General features: G+C 36.9%; 1 protein-coding gene across 4 annotated transcripts in view; it reads left to right on the top strand.

Moving 5' to 3' along the window:
- Positions 1-17933, top strand: part of PSMD14 (proteasome 26S subunit, non-ATPase 14) — a 111284-nt gene that overhangs the window by 32485 nt on the left and 60866 nt on the right. Inside the window, exon 4 of one of the 4 annotated variants that reach the window (XM_064287056.1) lies at positions 13207-13250. The exons of 2 other annotated variants lie outside the window; for them this stretch is intronic. The gene's annotated coding sequence lies outside the window, so the exon portion shown is untranslated. Of the gene's footprint in view, positions 1-8628; positions 8925-13206; positions 13251-17933 lie in introns of those variants that run through there. One more of the 4 variants, XM_064287057.1, reaches the window with a different exon arrangement.

Genomic DNA, 17933 nt, shown 5'->3' with positions numbered 1-17933 from the left:
CTTTTATGTTGTCACACAGCAGAGTTCCAGTTCCTCCACATCCTTGTCAACACTTGGTATGGAAAAAAAGGAAAGAAAGGCAAAATGAAACCCATTGCTGTCAAGTTGATTCTGACTCACAGTGACTCTATAGGACAGAGTAGAGCTGGCACATGGGGTTTCCAAGGCTGTAAATCTTTACAGAAGCAGACTGCCATATCTTTCTCCCAGAGTAGCTGGTGGGTTTGAATCACCAGCCTTTTTGTTAGCAGCCAAGCACTTTAACCACTGCACCACCAGAGCTCATTTTGGTATGGCTAATCTTTTTAGCTCTAGCCATTCTGATAGATAATGGTATCTGATTGTGGTTTTAATTTGCATGTTTCTAATGACTAATGATGTTGAGCATCTTTTCATGTGCTTATTTGCCATCCATACATCTTTTTTTTTTTGTTAACTTTTATTGAGCTTCAAGTGAACGTTTACAAATCAAGTCAGACTGTCACATATAAGTTTATATACACCTTACTCCGTTCTCCCACTTGCTCTCCCCCTGATGAGTCAGCCCTTCCAGTCTCTCCTTTCGTGACAATTTTGCCAGCTTCCAACTCTCTCTATCCTCCCATCCCCCCTCCAGACAGGAGATGCCAACACAGTCTCAAGTGTCCACCTGATATAATTAGCTCACTCTTCATCAGCATCTCTCTCCTACCCACTGTCCAGTCCCTTTCATGTCTGCTGAGTTGTCTTTGGGAATGGTTCCTGTCCTGTGCTGACAGAAGGTCTGGGGACCATGACCGCTGGGATTCCTCTAGTCTCAGTCAGACCATTAAGTCTGGTCTTTTTGTGGGAATTTGGGGTCTGCATCCCACTGATCTCCTGCTCCCTCAGGGGTTCTCTGTTGTGCTCCCTGCCAGGGCAGTCATCGGTTGTAGCTGGGCACCATCTAGTTCTTCTGGTCTCAGGATGATGTAAGTCTCTAGTTCATGTGGCCCTTTCTCCATACATCTTTTTTTAAGTATAATTTTATTTATTTTGAGAATATGCACAGCGAAACACACCAATTCAACCATTTCTACATGTACAATTCAGTGACACTGATTACATTTTTCGAGCTGTGGAACCATTCTCACCCTCCTTTTCTGAGTTCCTCTTTCCCTGTTAACATAAATTTACTGCCCCCTGGTTGCTATGAGTCAGAATCAACTCGACGGCACTGGGTTTGGTTTTTTTTTTTTGGTTAAGAGTTGATAGAGATAGTTCTTAAAAGACCACCGTGCTCAAGGCAGACATTCTTAAGTATAGGTAAGTTAAACTATTGTTTGGATTAAGGTGACTTCAGGGGATATTTTTGATTTAAGGTTTAAAGATTATTTCAGGGCAATAGTTTCAGGGGTTTATCTAACCTTTGTGGCTCCAGGAAGTCTGGAGTCCATGAGAATTTCAAATTCTGTTCTGCATTTCCTCCCCTTTAGATCAGGATTTTTCTCTAGAATCTGTGATCAAAATGTTCAGTAATGGTAGCCAGACACCATCCAATTCTTCTGGTCTCATAGCAAAGGAGGCAGTTGTTCATGAAGGCAATTAGCTACGCATTCTATATCCTCCTCCTATTCTTGACTCTCCTTCTTCCTCTGTTGTTCCAGGCAAATACAGACCAATTGACGTGTCTTGGGTGGCCGCTTGCAAGCTTTTAAGACCCCAGGCACTATGCATCGAACTAAGAGATTGAACAAAGGCACTAAACATGCTATTAAACGAATTAAGTGGGATGTTCCATGAAACCATGACCCTAAACCTCCAAACCAAGAAACCACATCCCATGAGGTTTTTAGTTGTACATAAGCAGCCTCAGCAGCTATTCTTTTTTTGTGATTGTTGTGAATATATCTATTACACAACTTTTGCCAATTCAATTTTTTTTATAGATTTTTGACTTACTGACAGCGATTACAGTAATCGGCTCTGCAACCCTACTCTTGTCAACATGTTATTTCCATCACCGTTAACCCCCACTTTCTCCCTCCCTCCTGCTCCAAATATCATATGACATCACTTATATAAAAAAAGAAGAAAAGGCAAATATAGAGACACTGATAAACTTTGTTCTGTATACATTTACCTTTTCTTGTCTTTTTATATAAGTGAGGTCATACAATGTTTGTCCTTTTGTGATTGACTTATTTCGCTCAGCATAATGTCTTCCAGCTCCAACCATATTGTATCAAGACTTTATTTCTCCTACTGGCTGAGTAGTAGTCCATTGTATGTATGTACCACATTTTGTTTATCCATTCACCTGTTGATGGGCATTTAGGTTGTTTCTACATTTTGGCTATTGTGAACAGTGCTGCAATGAACACTGGTGTACAAGTTTTTGTTTGAGTGTCTGCTTTCAAGTCCTTTGGATATATGCTTAGGAGTAGGATTATGGGATCATATAGTAGTTCTAGTTTTACTTTTTTGAGGAGCCACCATACTGTTTTTCACAATGGTTGTACCATTTTGTGTTCCCACTGACAAATGGTAAGGGTTCCAATTTTCCCACATTCTTGTCAACATTTGTTACTTTCTGGATTTTTTTAATCTTAGCCATCCTAGTGGAAGTGAAATAGTATCTCATGGTGATTTTGATTTGTATCTCTGTGAGGACTAATGATTTTGGGCATCTTTTCATATGTTCAGTAGCTATTTGAATGTCCTCTTTGGTGAAATGTCTATTCAAGTCCTTTGCCCATTTTGTGATTGTGTTATTTGTCTTTTTGTTGTTAAGTTGTCGAAGTTTTATATATACTTTGGTTATTAGATTCTTGTTGGATATATGGTTTCCAAAGATATTCTCCCAGTCAGTAGCTTATCTTTTCACTTTTTTGGTAAAGTCTTTTTGATAAACAAAAGTTTTTGATTTTTATGAGGTCCCATGTATTTGTCTTTTGCTCTTTGTGCTTTTGTTACTGTATTAGATAATCCTTTGTTAAAAGCTAGGCCTGACAGCATTGCCCTTGCTTTTTCTTCTAAGAATTTTATGGTTTTAGTTTGCACATTTAGGTCCTTAACACATTTTGTTTTTGTGTATGGTATAAGGCATGGATCCTGTTTCGTTTTTCTGAGTGTGGAAATCCAGTTTTCCCAAAGCCATTTATTGAAGAGACTTTTCTTGTCCCGTTGAATGGACTTGGCACCCTTGTCAAAAATCCGTTGACCACAGATATGTGGGTTTATTTCTGGACTCTCAATTCTATTTTGTTTGTCTGTCTATAGTTAGTATCAGACTGTTTTGATTATTATGGCTGTGTAGTATGTTGTAAAATCAGGAAGTATGAGTTCTCCTACTTTGTTTTTCTCTTTCAATATATGTTTAGCTATTCAGGGCCTCTTGCCATTCCATATAAAGTTGAGGATTGGCTTTTCCATTTCTGTAAAGAAGATTGTTGGAATTTTGATTGGAATTGAATCTATAAATCACTTTTGGTAATATTGACATCTTAGTAATATTAAGTCTTCCAGTCTATGAACATGGAACATCTTTCCATTTATTTAAAAGTCTTTTTTAATCTCAGCAGTGTTTTATAATTTTCGTTGTATAAGTCCTTCACATCCCAGATTAGATTTATTCCTAGGTATTTTATTGTCTTAGATCCTGTTGTAAATGTAACTGTTTCCCTAATTTCCCTTTCAGATTTCTCATTGCTGGTATATAGGAACTCAACGTTTTTGCGTGTTCATATATCTTTTTTTAGCGAAGTATTTATTCATATCTGTTGTCCAATTTTCACTGAGTTTGTTTTATTCTTGAGTTTTGAGAATTCTTTATAAATTCCAGATTGTTGCTGTTGTTAGTTGCTGCCAAGTTGGCTCCAACTCATGGCGACCTTGTATGTAACAAAACAACATTGCGTGGTCTTGTGCCATCTTAATCATTGGTATGTTTGTGTCCATTGTTGTGACTATTGTGTTTTTCAGTGCCTTCCAACCTGGAGGACTCGTCTCCTAGCGTTTTATCAGTTGGTGTTCTGTTGTGTACATTGGGTTTTCATTGGCTCATTTTCTAAAGTAAATCTCTATGCCTTTCTTCCTAGTCTGTCTTAATCTGGAAGCTTCTTCGAAGTGTGTTCACCAACCTGTTAATCAGATACATGGTTTACACATATTTTCTCCCAGTTCATGGCTTTTCACTGTCTTAACAGTGTTCTTCTAAGAGCAGAAGTTCTTAATTTTGATGGAAGTCCAGTTTACAAAAAATTTTTGTTATTAATCGTGCTTTTGTTGCCCTATCTAAGAAATCTGTGCCTAACCCAAGGTCACGAAAAGTTAGCCTGTGTTTTCTTCAAGAAGTTTAATAGAGATATGTTGTACAGTTAGGTCTGCAATCCACTTTGAAGTAACTTTTATATAGGGGACAAGGTATCGATCATGTTTGTTACTGTTTGTTTTTTGCATGTGGGTATCAATTATTTCAGCACCACTTGTAGAAGAGATTTTCTTTTCTCTGCTTTTTTGCCTTTGCACTTTTGTTGAAAATCCATTGTTCTTATACGTATGTCTTTATTTCTGGAATACCCGTTCTGTTCCATTATCTGTTTGCCTATCTTTACGACAGTGAAGGTTGCAGCTTTATAATAGTGTTGAAATAAGGTTGCGTAAGTCCTCCAACTTTTCTTCTCCCTTGCCCCCAACATTATTTTAGCCATTCTAGGTCCTTCACAGCTTCATATAAATTTTAGAATCAAGTTTGTCAGTTTCTACAAAAACCTGCTGGAATTTTGAGTGGCGATGTATTGAATCCACAGATCAATTTGGTGGGGAGAATTGGCACAGTGTATCTTTCCATTTATTTGGGCCTTTGTAATTTCTCTCAGCAATTTGTTGTAATTTTCATTGTGCAGGATTTTCACATCTTGTTAAATTTATATCTAAATATTTCATATTTTTGATGCTATTATAAATGAAATGTTACAGTTTTACTTTTTTCTTTCCAATCCGGATGCCTTTTATTTCTTGTCTTATTCTACTGACTAAAACCATCAGTAGAATGTTGAAGTTGTGAGAGCAGACATTTTTGTGTTGTTCCTGATCTTAGGGGGCTAACATTATGTTTTTCACAGATTCCCTTTATCAGGTTGAGGAAGTTCCATTCTATTGCTACTTTGCTGAGAGTTTTCATCAGGAGTGGTTGTTGAATTTTGTTAAATGATTTTTCTGCATTTACTGAGATAATCATATTGACTCTTATTATTGTAACATGACCTTCTTTATCACTCAGATACTCTTTGTTCTGAAATAATTTGATATTATGATGCCACTGCAGTTCTCTTTTGATTAATGTTCGTGTGGTATATCTTTTCTAATCTTTTCCCTTTGATCTTTTAGGGTCTTTATTTAACCTGTTAGAAGTGTGTTTTTTGTAGGCAGCATATACCATATTTTTATATGAATAACGCACCATTCTGCATTTGTTTGCCGGCCGTGCCTTCCCCCTGCAAGGTGTTTTCGTAAGCATGATGTACTAATTTTTTTTACAGTAACATGTGGAAGAGAATTGGCATGGTAGTGCTTGTGAGGGTGCCTTGTGCAGGGAAGGGAGAGGGCAGGGAGCAGCCAGCAAACAAACGCAGAAGGCACATGTTATCTGCATAAAAATACGTTAGGTAGGACTTTTTTTTTAACCAAGTCTGATAATCTCTGCCTTTTAATTGAGATATTTAGGCCATTTACATTTAATGCAATTATTAATATGGTTAATTTTAAATGCATTGTATTGCTATTTGCTTAATATTTTTCTCATTTTTTTTTTTTTCTGCCTTCTTTTGGTTAATTGAATTTTTTTTTATTCCATTTTATCACCTTTGTTGGCTTTCTAGCTGTAACTCTTTGTTTTACTAATTTCTTGGTTGCTGTAAGGTTTAGAATATATATTTTTAACTTATCACAGTCTACCTTAAATTGATACTATATTACTTTGTAGTATATGCATCATATGGTAGTATATTTCTCTATCTCCCCTCCAGACTTTTGTGCTATTGTGGTTATACGTTTTACTTTTACCTATTTTATTAACTCCGTGTTAAGTTTTTATTATTTTTGTTTAAGTGGTCTATTGTCTTTTAAAGAGATTTAAATAATAGAAGAATATATATTTTCATATGTAGTTATCATTTCCAATATCCCTCTTTCCTTTGTGTAGATCCATGTTCCCATCTGGTATAATTTTTCTTCTGCCTCAAGTACTGTCTTAGTTATCTAGTGCTGCTATAACAGAAATACCGCAAGCGGATGGCTTTAACAAACAGAAATTTAACTTCTCACAGTTTAGGAGGTTAGAAGTTCAAATTCAGAATGCCAGCTCAAGGGAAAGGCTTTCTCTCTTTGTTGGTTCTGAAGGAAGGTCCTTGTCACTTCAGCTTCTGCTTCCTGGTTCCTTGGAGATCTCTATGTGCCTTGGCATCTATCTATCCTGTGGCTACTTCTCCTACTTGCTTGTTTAATATCTTTTATATCCCAAAAGAGATTGACTCAGGTCACACCCTATACTAACCTGCTTCATTAACAAAGACAACCTATTCCCAAATGGGATTGCAACAACAGGCATTAAAAAAAACCAAAATACTCATTGCCACCGAGTCAGTTTCGACTCATAGTGCCCCTATACAACAGAGTAGAACTGTATTCGTGGGGTTTCCAAAGAACGGCCAGTGGATTTGAACTGCTGACCTTTTGGTTAGCAGCTAAGCTCTTAACCACTATGCCACCAGGGTTACCAACAACAGGCATAGAGGTTAGGAATTACAACACATATTTTGGAGACCACAATTCAATCCATAACATTTTAGTAATGCAGGTCTGCTCATTTTTAAAATTAGATTGTTTCCTTTTTATTATTGAGTTGTAAGAGTTCTTTATATATTGTTGATACAGGCACCTTTATATGATTTTCAAACATTTTCTCTCAGTCTGTGGGTTGTCTTTTCACTTTCTTGATAGTGTCCTTTGAAGTTTTTAATTTAGATTAAGCCCAATGTATCAGTCTTTTCTATGACTGTGCTTTTGGTTTCATATTAAGAAATATGGTCTAATCCAAGCTCATGAAGATTTACTTCTATATTTTTCTTCTAAGGGTTTTATGGTTTTTAGCTCTTACATTTAATTCTATAATGCATTTTGAATTAATTTTTATTGATGGTTTGAGGTTGGGTTACAAATTCATGCTTTTGCATGTGGATATCCAGTTGTCCCAGCTTCACTTGTTGAAAAGACTGTTCTTTCCTCATTGAACTGTACTGGTCCCTTTGTCAAAGATTAGTTGACTGTAAATGTTAGAGTTTATTTCTGAACTTTTAATTCTATTACATTGATCTCTGTGTCTATCCTTATTTTTCTAGAACACTTTTAAGGTTTTTTACTGTTGGTTTTGAGCGATTTGATTTTAATGTCGTTTTCTTCATGTTTCCCGTACTTCTAGTTCATTGAGCTTCTTATGTCTGTTGGTTTGTTGTTTTCATCAAATTCGGACAAATTTTGGTCATTATTTCTTCACATGTTTTGTCTGTTCTCCTGCCACTCTTCTCCTTTCAGGAATTACATTTACATGTATATTTTCCTGCTAGTAGTTGTCCCACAGTTCACAGATGGCTCCCTTTATTTTTTTCCATTTTTTTCTCTCTGTGTTTTATTTTCTATTGCTATTTTGTCTTCAAATTCATTTTTTTTTTCTTGTGCAAGGTTTAATCTTGTGTTAGTCCCATTGAATGCATTTTTCATTTTACAGCATTTTTTTTTTACCTCAAGCCAACCATGGACACCCTAGACATAATGCTGCGTCAGGTGTCTCTCAGTTCATCCCCTACTTTATCCTGTTCCGCTGAACTATTGTAGTTTCCGATATTTACTTAAGTAGTAAAAGCATAGTAATCACCAAAATTAGAATAATGGTATGGAGAGAAGATACAGTTAGTCAGGGAGGACACAGGGAGATTCCCAGCTGGGTAGTGGGTTTATAATATTATTCATTACACTTCTTTGTATGTCTTAAATATTTTGCAATAAATTTTAAAAGAAGTAGAGTAAATAACAGAGCTTAGTTAGAAAAAATTTACATTTTACTCTGTGAGTAGTTGTTACTTGACTCTCTTCTTGACTGTTCACGTGTCTGCCTTATTGGCCTCTCTCAGTCCCAGGGAGGCAGCTTTCCACCCTTCGGCCTAAAACAGATCAGCTCTCTTAGTGAACAAACCCTGTGCCCTGTCTGCCACCCGATTGGTTTACTTTCTCAGTCTCTGTTCTCTTTCCAAGTATGCTTCAAGCCAAATGGTTCCCTTTTCTCCAGCTTTTTGCTTTTTGGATATACATATCCTTCTGGGAGAGGGGATCTAAAGTTCTTAATGGAGACCACACAAGCAAAAGATTGCCTCTGGCATTTTCATATAAGACTCGCTAACAGAGAGGCATGAGAATTCATGCTTGGCATGTTTGTAGGTGAGATAGTGAGTCAGATTGAAAGCTAAAACTGCATTTGTTTATAAAAAAGATTGAAGAGTTACTTGAACATTTGTGTGTGTGTATGTGTGAATGTGTTTGATAATCTTTCACTAATGTGCAATATTTTCAGTTACATCAGTGGCCTTCTCTTAACCTTTTGCCCTTTATATTAAGATACTCCATAGGATTACAACAGTAATATCGAGAGCACCTGCCTAGATGCTATGTGAAGTTATAAACAAGCAAAAAACAAGGCCTTATGGAGTGTTTGACTTAATGGGGATGGCCAGAAGATAATGAGAAGAATGTGTATCAGAGAAATGTGTATCAGATTTCTGAGGAGAAGAAATGTGTATCAGAGAAAATCTACTGCAGCTGAAGAGCACTGCTCAGGGGATGGAGGAGAGACCAGTGGGGTCATGTCCATGATGTGCTCTGAACTGTGAATGTTTTCTTACCTAAAGTGAAAGGTATTTGCTGGTTAATGAATTTTATTTTAGCAATTGGGAAGAGAAGGTAATTCCAAGTAGAGGCTGATTTCCAACAGGAATAAAAACATGATTTGTATGTTATTAAGATGTAAATTTTGAATGTGTTCTTTTCATAGGAGGAAACTGGTGAGAAGTAAGGATACTTTAATCTTAAAAGTTTTACTTGTTTAAAGACAACAGGCTTGAAAAAAAAAGTTGGTATGTGTTATTGTTGTTACTTGCCTTTGAGTTGATTCTAACTCATGACAATTACAAGTGTGCAGAGTAGAACTGCTCCATAGGGTTTTCAAGGCTGTGACCTTTCGGAAGCAGATTGCCAGGCCTGTCTCCTGAGATGCCTCTAAACCTGAACCAAGCTTGTTGCCATTGAGTCACTTCCAACTCACAGCAACCTTATAGAACAGAGTAGGGTTTACAAGGAATGGCTTGTGGATTCAAACTGCTGACCTTTCGGTTTGCAGCCCTAACTCTTAATCACTGGGCCACCAGGGCTATGAGGTGCCTCTGGGTGGTTTCAGACTACCAACCCTTAGGCTGGTAGTTGAGCACTTAATGCTTTGTGCCACCCAGGGACTCCTTTGATATGTATAAACCCAAAAACCAAACCTGTTGCTGGTGAGTCGGTTCTGACCTGTAGTGACCCTATAACCCAAAAAACCAAACCTGTTGTTGCCCTTGAGTTGATTCCAACTCATAGCAACCCTATAGGACAAAGTAGAACTGCCCCATAGAGTTTCCAAGGAGCCCCTGGTGGATTCGAACTGCCGACCTCTTGGTTAATAGCCGTAGCACTTAACCACTACGTCATCAGGGTTTCCAGTGACCCTATAGGATGAGTAAAACTGCCCCATGGGGTCTCCAAGGCTGTAATCTTTCCAGAAACTCACTGCCACATCTTTCTCCTGTGGATCGGCTGGTGGGTTTGAACTGCTAATCTTTCAGTTAGCAGCCAAGTACCACTGCACCACCAGGGCTTTTTTTAGTATGTATAAACCAAACCCACGCTTGTTGCCATTGAGTAGATTCCAACTCATAGTGACCCTGTGTGCAACAGAATGAAATACTGCCCAGTCCTACACCATCCTCACAATGGTTGCTATGTTTGAGTCTATTGTTGCAGCCTCTGTCAATTCATCTTGTTGATGGTCTTCCTCTTTTTCGCTGACCTTACCAAGCATGATGTCCTTCTCCAGAGACTGGTACCTCCTCCCAGTAACATTTCCAAAGTACATGACGTGAAGTCTTGCCATCCTTGCTTCCAAGGAACACCCTGGCTGTACTTCTTTCAAGACAGATTTGTTCATTCTTCTGGCAGTCCATGGTAGAGTCAGTATTCTCCGCCAACACCACAATTCAAAGGCATCAGTTCTTATTTGGTCTTTCTTATTCATTGTTCAGCTTTTGCATGCATATGAGGTGATTGAAAATACCATTGCTTGCGGCAGGCACGCCTTAGTCCTCAGAGTGACACCTTTGCTTTTCAACACTTTAAAAGAGGTCTTTTGTGGCAGATTTGCCCAATGCAATAATACATCATTTGATTTCTTGACTGCTGCTTCCATGGCGTTAATTGTGGATCTAAAGAAAATGATATTCTTGACAACTTCAATATTTTCTGTCTTTATCATGATGTTGCTTATTGGTCCAATTGTGAGGATTTCTGTTTTCTTTATTTTGAGGTGTAATGCCTACTGAAGGCTGTGGTGTTTGATCTTCATCAACAAATGCTTCAGGTCCTCTTCACTTTCAGCAAGCAAGGTTGTGTCATCTTCATAATTCAGGTTATTAGCGAGTCTTCCTCAAATCCTGATGTCTCGTTCTTCTTCACGTAGTCCCGTTTCTTGAACTATTTGCTAAGCATACAGACTGAATAAGTATGGTGAAAGGATACAACCATGATACACACATTTCCTGATTTTAAACCACACAGTATCCCCTTGGTCTGTCCAAACAACTGCCTCTTGGTCTATGTATAGGTTCTGCATGAGTATAGTTTAAGTGTTCTGGAATTCCCATTCTTTGAAATGTTATCCATAATTTGTTATGATCCCCACAGTCAAATGCCTTTGCATAGTCAGTAAAACACAGGTAAACATCTTTTTGGTATTCTCTGCTTTCAGCCAAGATCCGTATGGCATCAGCAGTGATGTCTCTCATTCTACGTCCTTTTGTGAAAGGGACTTAGAATAGAAAGCACTTCTAGTTATGTGGGGATAGGGTTGCCAGATTTAACAAATAAAAATACTGAATATCCAGCTAAATCTGAGTTTCTGATAAACAACGAATAGTTTTTTAATGTAAGTATGTCTCGTATTTGGGCGTATTTGATGAAGAAATTCAATAATTTATACCAAGAAGGAGGCAGAAGTTCCACTAAGATTAGACTATATTTAGTCTAATTTTGAGCAAATAACTGATTACTGTAACAGTTTTAGATAGTCTTAAATTGTTCTTCATTGGGCAAGGTCTAACCAGCCATTTGCAGACAGACTAGATAATAATGTTATTACAGCTCTGTTGGTGCAACTTTTAAATTTGTAATGTCAGGTCTTGATTAATCAAGGTAATAAGAAGGAAAGGAGATCACAGATAATTTCCAGTTATAGTTAAAACAAAATTGGTTTAAATGCAGTATAAAGGGATTTCATGTCTGGGTAAGTACTTTTTTTATGACCATGGTGCTATAATCCAGGTGGTGAGAAACAGCAGAACTCTGGAGGTTTGGGATGCAGATTAAAGGTATTCCCTATCTTGATTTTTGGCATTGATTACTTACCCAGCTGTCCCAGGCAAAGCCTGCAACCATATTATATTCCTCCGATGCCTCCACATAATTAGCCCCCAAGTACTGCACTATTGAGTCTGCTTCCTGAAAGTCTCTTGAATGTATTTCTTTCCTTTGTCATTGCCTGTGCTTAGTTCATCCTTTACCTAATTTCATCTGTAAGCTCTTTGTCACCAGTCTCCCGTAATCAATCTTCCCACCAGCAGAAATGCCAGTCCTTTTTAAATAATGAGAACTGATCCATTTCTTCATTTGTTTGAATATCCTTCACACCTGTGCAGTCATTTTCCTGTAGGATAAAAATTTCAGTCCTCAGGCCCAAATATAGTGATTCTCAAGAGGGCAGGAGAGGGATCTAAAAGGGTAGATCAGAATTATCTGGGAACGCATATCACTTAATAGGCCTACTAGGGCAGAAAGAAATTTGAGGACTACTGTATGAACTGCTTTGTGGAATTGGCTCCTTTGGCCTCTTTTTTAGCTGATCTCTAGTCTAGATTTTCAGCCTTTCATGATTTGTCTTTATAGCTTCATCTCCTGCTCTAACCTTTTCATATCCTAAACTAGCCACATTATACTACTTTGAGTTTTCCATGTCAATCTACTAATCCCTTCATGACTTTGTGTATTCTCTCTAATCCAGTGTCCTTTGCCTGTCTTGTTTGTCTAGTGAATTGCTATGTATTTTGGTTTGAGACTGCTTATATGTTTTTTTTTTATATGTTCCTCCCCGCTCTCCCCCAGCCCCCAAAGTCTTCTCTGGTGTTTTCGAATTAGCTGAGTTATGCTTCAGGAACAACCCTTAAATCACAATGGCTTAAAATCACAAAGCTTTGTTTTTCACTCATGGTGCATGTCTGTAATGGGTAGTTTGAGTGCTGTGTTCTCTGTCATTCTTTCTCTGGGACTCAGGTTGACAGAGCACTATCATTGAGCACTGGCACTTAAAAGAATTTGACTGGAAATAACACAGGTCACTTCTGCTTACCTTCTGCTTACATTTGATTGGCTAAAGCAAGTCACATGTCCACACCCAATTTCAAGAGGTGAGTGAAGTGCAGTCCAATTATGTGCTTGAGAGGAGGACCAGAAGTATTTGGTGGACAGCAGTAATTACTACCACACCTAAGGTCTCCAAGCCTGATTAATCTCTCCCTACTTCATACTTCTATAACACTTTGTAAAACCTCTGTAACTCACTGAATTGAAATTATAATAAAGCTGCAGTAACACTGAATTCAGTGTGGTTGGTGATTGGCTCTGAACCACTCAAATGCCTAGCCAGCTAACTGGGCAAACTCACCTAGTCATTTCATTAACCTCACAGTAATGCAGTTCTTTGTTTTATAAGTTTACATCAGGTTTAAAAACCATTGGCTTACATGTTCATTATTAATGTGCTTTCCAGGGAGGCTCTTTGAAAATAGTGCCTTGTTTTTATTGTGTCCCCAAGGCTTACTCTTTTTCTTGTTACAGGTAGTCCCATACTTAGGACAGGGTCCCGTTCTGACGACTCCATTGTAAGTTGGTCCTGTGAGTCGAATACCTTTTTTTTTTTTTTTCAGTTTGCATTATTGTTGCCTTTTATTATTGATATCTTTATAAAGCTGATCGTTACTTCTCTGTGAATGAACATCTGAGAATGATAACATCAGCAAATTATGTACCACAACATTGTATGTAGTTCATATTATTAATGATAAGATGTTTAAAAAAAAAAAAAACCAGATAATTGTACGCGTGGTTTGTTGGAACTTGACTATGTTGTAAGTCGAGGACTACCTGTGTTCTGGTACCAAACCCAACTTAAAATTGCCTACTCATTTTTATATTTGTTTGTGTATTCTTTGTCTCTACCACATCTTAAGGACTAGCACCATATCTAATTGGTTCATCAGTTTATATCAAGTACATGTCACAGTGACTGACACAGAGGTTCCCCAAGGCTTTTATTGTGCTTTTTCTTGCATATTGTTCAGTGATCTTTCTCTTCTTTCATTAGATGAGATAAATAACGTATTTGGGAAATATAAAATAAGACACATATAATGTATTTGAAAAGTATAAAGCAAGATACGGGTAAACAGGGAAGGTTGTTATTAGTCTGCATGTACACCCCCAGGGCCTGACTTTTATGGCTGCTTAGTGGCTCTAACAGCTGATCACCATAGCTTCCACTTAACAATCAGCTCCTTTGATCAGCGATCCACCTAATCCTAGCCTTGAACTCTGTGACTTCTCTTCCAGTGGTACCCATTGCTTGGATATCAGATAATCAGCATTGTAGTTCTTCAAAGGGTATTATGTTCTGAGAACTAAATGTTAAAGAAAAATAACTGCTGGCTCAAGACCATGAGTAAGATACAGTATTTGTACAAATTCATAAACTGAAGACCTACTACATATCACTATAAGATTTGTTTGGAGAAACACATCACCATCTCCTTTACCTGTTGCCTGATAACTGTGTATTTCTTTTAGGAACGTCAGAGCACTCTGAAATGTTTGTCTTATATTCTTATGTGCCAAATATTTTTCATAAAGGCAAAAGTGTGGATAAGCAAAAACACTTCTACTTTTAAAGATGACCTTTTTTTAAAAGATCACATCCTTAGAAAAGCACTCATTGAAATTGAAGCAGTATTAACTCCTGCTTGACTTTAGAGTCCATGCTTTAGTTGGCCCATTTTAGTGTTTAAAAAGCTTTGAATGGTAGTGTGCAGGATGATCACTGCTTAATGTCTCTGCACCTTTCAATATGCCATTTTCTCTTCTTGGAGTGCCTTTTCCTGTCATGCTTCCACCCCGCCCCCCCCCCCTTTTTTTTACTTGGAAAAAAAACCAAACCCATTGCCATCAAGTCGATTCCGACTCATAGCAACCCTATAGGACAGAGTAGAACTGCCCCATAGAGTTTCCAAGGAGCGCCTGGTAGATTTGAACTGCCAACCTCTTGGTTAGCAGCCCTATATATTTCTTCGATTATTAACGTAAAGGAAGATTTTATCAGATATATCACTATGACTGCTGTGCCCCCATACATGCCTCTATTTTTGTGTTAATTGACTGTTGCTATGATGGATTTTCTCTTTCTTGTGTGCTGTGTAGTTTGCAAGCCTCTAAAGGTCAGGGATCTGTCTTCCTTTTGTAGCCAGTATGTGGCATGCATATAGGCTCTCAAGTCTGCTTGTTGAGTGAATAAATAAAAGTATGCATTCTATGTATGTATATATGTATATGTGTGTAATTCCATACATGGCTTTGTGTGTATAAATTGTAAGTATATTTTAGAGGATGGGCTACTTACTATGTCATCCAAACCAGTAGTCCAAATTATAGTAGAGTCAAAGTATTCTGTTAATAATTTATAAATGCTTCCTAAAATAACCAATTCATTCGTGACTATGTTTTACATGTTTTATAATTTAAACACATAAATAAAAAGCACCGTAATTGAGCAGTGTGCCAAAAAAAGTGTGATGGAGGGGGGTGTTTCACTAGTGACTTTAAGAACTCTAGAGTGAGTTGTAGCATCTATTGTGATAAAATAATTCTGATACCTTAATTTTCTGTTGTAGGATACTCAAGTTTCTGCTTGATTTGGGCCCCTATTTTCAGTTATAACAGGATAGGTTTTTGCCACTCCTGAACACTTGTAGTTATCTTCTGGTTTCTGAAGTTGACTGAATTGCTTCTCTGTGGATGCTTCTTTATAATAAAGGTAGTCCAGCACTGTGCATGTTCCTTCCTCAGTGGACTGAAGCAGAGCAGGGGACAGAGGGTCGCATTTCTGGTGAGGCAGATTTCATAGATATCTTAAGGTGGTTGGTGCTCAAGGCATATTCCCCACACACATACACACACATTTTTAAGTAGATGAAAATTGTTTCAAAGTGAATATCAAGGGTGGTCTTAAAGGGAAGGAAATGTCACAGTTGGGTATTGTGCATGAGGCCACCAGCTCCTATGTTACTTTGATCCTGTCTCTTTGTAACAGGTAATAGTGTTTGCTCTGCCTCTCCCTCTGCTATTACATCCCCTCACTCAATGCCTGTTCCTCGCTACAGTTTTTATATTCTCAAAATATTGGCTGCAGGGCAGTCACTTAGGTTTGCTGTATTGAAGGAGCTCAGTAGGCCTAGGGAAAGAAAGTCACTTTTCAGAGAGGCGGGAACTGTTTGTCAGATAATTGGAAGACATGAGAAGGAGGCAGTAGTTGAGGTAAGGAAAGTGATATAGAGTGGGCAAGAGGAATAAAATTCCCGTTTTTTTACATGCTTGAACCACTATATCACCTATTATCTCAGTTCTTATTCATCGAGTTTCTAATAAATAAGCATATTGTTGGTTACAGTTACCAAGAGCCCAGCTATATTTCAGTAGAGGATAAAATTATGTCTCTATTGTCATGTTGGTAATTATTTATTGATTTATCACAAGGTACCTACTGTTAGGTATGGTAGGTTTTCTGATGTTTTGTTCTTGCTCTGTGGGTTTTTATTAAGTAAATCTTTCAAGGTTACTCAGAGATGAAAGGTGCCGCCATATGCATGTTAATATTTCTATAAATAGGTTTTATTTTAATGCTTATAGGCTTAAAATTTTATGGGAATATTAGTATTTATAAATACTTGAAAAATAATGCATCATTATATTGGCATTTCCATTCTTATTTTCTTTCCTTTTTGTCTTTTTTTTTTTTTTTAAAGAATTAATGTGCCATCTGGAAACCTCTGAGATCATGCCATAAAAGGAATTTTGGCTTTTTGGCAACCAGTCATCAGAATATGTTGTGACTATGTACCTTATCAGAATAATGAAACATAATTAGAAAGGTGTATTAACTCATATGTTTCAAAACATTTTTATATTGAGGATTCTTGTATGGACATTATGGGAATCAAATAAACTATTAGTACTCTATCCCTAGTTTAAGGTAATTAAGTTATCATATGGGACAGTCTGTCATTGGATCCTTAAACAGAAATGTAAAGCTAAACCCTATGTGACTGAATGGTTCCAAACTATTTCCAAACTATGTATCTTCTTTTCAATGTTAAAATAAGCAAATACAATTAGTTTACATGTTTTTCAGAGGGGAGAGTTGTAATGTTACATTGCAATTAACTTGCTCTGTTCTTCTCTTCTGAATAATATAGTCATTGGAACTGTCAGCTAAAGACTTTTGGGGGGGAATTTTTTAACTCTAAAAAGTAACAAGTTTTTTAAATTAATTGAGAAGAAACAGCTGAAATCATGCATTCAAAGGGTTAAGTCGACATGAAAGAATTCATTTCCACTTTAATGACCTAGCCTTGCTGGGTTAGGACGATGGGGAACATGCTTCTGACTTGTACTCCTATTGCCAATTAACACCTCCTATAACAGGTTGCCTCAGCTAGTCATTGAAGCTCAGGCAGTAGAAATAGTTTACATGCAGCTTGTTTTTCACACTAGTTGTTTAATACTCACAAAATTAAAGTATTAAAAGGTTGTTTCTTACCTTGCTGGGTAAGAGATAAACAATACACTGGTAGTTATTTGTATATGTTTCAATGTGCTTGTTTTGTGTTCATTTTCCTTGTCAGAGGTTTTTAATTGAGGAAACTAAAGATGGTGGTTGTGTAATTTTTTAAAATTTTATGACAGAATTTGTTGTGAGATATATTAGATAACATAAAATTAAGAATTATTCTGTTTCCACTATTCAGTTTATTATATGTTTAGGTTTGTGTTTTTAAGAATATAATTACCTTCACTTGTTAAAGAAATCTGATTACTCTGTGGAAAGCACGTATTTTAAGATTTAAAAATAATTCTAAAATGAAGACCACATATACACCTTTAAACAGCCATTATAAAAATAAGTCCTATTTGATATTTTAACACTAGAACAGCTTTTATACAAATTTTGGAATGCTTTATGTCCTTTCCTAAGATAACGTTATATTTTTAGATATTTTTTGGAATGCTGTAGTTTAGTGATACTGTTTATTTTATATTTCTTTTAAGTGACACTTTCGTTCATGTTTAATCAGCAGGTATTTTAATAACATAGTAAAATCAGCTAAATAATTGATACCAGTTCACACTAAGAGAAAGGTGGAGTAATATGTCTAATAGTGTTAACAAATTTGTTAAAAGGCCTGAGTAGGTAACACTTCGAGGCGTTAGTTTTTATGCTGTTAATAATGGCAAATGCC

This window comes from Loxodonta africana, chromosome 6 (assembly GCF_030014295.1).
Source record: "Loxodonta africana isolate mLoxAfr1 chromosome 6, mLoxAfr1.hap2, whole genome shotgun sequence".
In the NCBI taxonomy this organism is placed as follows: Eukaryota; Metazoa; Chordata; class Mammalia; order Proboscidea; family Elephantidae; genus Loxodonta; species Loxodonta africana.
Note: the sequence above shows the minus strand (reverse complement) of the source record. Positions and strands in the feature narration are given on the sequence as shown.